Below are 1,569 nucleotides of genomic sequence, written 5' to 3'. Positions count from 1 at the left end.
CCTCAACATAAACCCAGCCACACAGAACCTCATAGAAGAGAAAGTGGGAACTGCACTTGAATGCATTGACAGAGGGAACCATTCCTAAATATAACCCCAGGAGCACAGACACTGAGAGAAACAATTAATAAATGGGATCTCCTGAAACAGAAAAGCTTCTTAAAGCAAAGACACGGTCAACAAGACAAAACGACAGCCTACAGAATGGGAAAAGATCTTCACCAACCCCACATCAGACAGAGATCTGATCTCCAAAACTCAAGAAATTGGACACCAAAAGATCACATAATCCAATAAAAAATATGGAGTACAAACCTAAACAGAGAACTCTCTGGTGTAGGAGGGTTTTCGGTCTATGTGTTACTTTCATTGGTTAAATAAAGAGACTGCCTGGCCTTTTAATAGGGCAGAAAATTAGGTGGGTGGAGTAGACAGAACAGAATGCCGAGAGGAAGAAGGCAGGTGGCAGACACTATGGCTCTCCTCTCCGAAAAGGACGCTGGTTAGACTAAGGGCGATAAGCCACAGTCAAGTGGCAATACACATTAATGGAGATGGGTTGAACTAATACGTGAGAGTTAACCAATAAGAGGTTAGAACTAATGGGCCAGGCAGTGTTTAAATGAATACAGTTTCCATGTAATTATTTCGGGTAAAGCTAGCTGGGTGGCGGGACACAGTCTGCCGCTCCTCCTTACTACAGCTCTCAACAGAGGGCAGGCACACACCTTGAGTTTGAGGCCTGTCTGGTCTACACAATGAGTTCCAGGACAGTTAGGGCTATAATATAGAGACCATATCTCAAAAAGACCATAACACAAGAAAAGAAACATTAAAACCCTAGGATGTTTATTACAAAGGTAAACCCTGATCCTTGAGTTGGGCTTATCAGTAGGATTTCGGGTATTGAGCACGGGCACCAGGACCTCTGAACTTTTTGGATTCACAGCGCCAAGGATCAGCTACAAGCAGGGTCCAATCATACTGGATGAGGATATCTTTGATCTCCTTCTTAGAGGCCTCATCCACATATTTTTGGCCACCAGGGCTTTGGAGATGGACTGTCGGATAGCATAAATTTGGGCCACATGACCACCACCCTTCACACAGACCCGGATATCCACACCCACGAATCGCTCCTTGTCCAGCAGCAGAACAGGCTCCAGTAACTTGCGCGGCTCCATCATCTCCAGGGGACGTCCGTTCACCTTGATGAGCCCATTCCCCCGTTTGCAGTGTGCCACGGCTGTGGCTGTCTTCTTGCGTCCTAAGACTTGCACAGACTGCAGCGGAGCCTTGGCTGGCATAGCTGCGAGTATGAACACGAGGTCCTCACCGTGCGGCGCCGCCACCGGAAAAGTGAGAAAAGTTTTCTATTCAATATAGTAAACACTGTGCAATCACCCACCCTCTACCAAAAGCACTAAACTACTTTAATTTGGGGGGGGGGCTGTTTGAGACAGGGTATGTCTATGTAGTCCTGGCTGTCCTGGAACTTAGTGTGTAGACTACGCTGGCCTCGAATGCAGAGATCCTCCTGCCTCTGCCTCCCAAGAACTGGGATGAAAG

General features: G+C 47.1%; 1 pseudogene; it reads right to left on the bottom strand.

The window, feature by feature from the left end:
- Nucleotides 1-888: 888 nt before the first annotated feature.
- LOC130881787 (40S ribosomal protein S16-like) lies at nucleotides 889-1,352 on the bottom strand (annotated as a pseudogene).
- Between the last annotated feature and the right edge of the window lie 217 nt (nucleotides 1,353-1,569).

Source organism: Chionomys nivalis, chromosome 9, assembly GCF_950005125.1.
Source record: "Chionomys nivalis chromosome 9, mChiNiv1.1, whole genome shotgun sequence".
NCBI classification, from domain to species: domain Eukaryota; kingdom Metazoa; phylum Chordata; class Mammalia; order Rodentia; family Cricetidae; genus Chionomys; species Chionomys nivalis.
The sequence above is the reverse complement of the archived record's forward strand: the minus strand, read 5'-3'. Positions and strand labels throughout refer to the sequence as shown.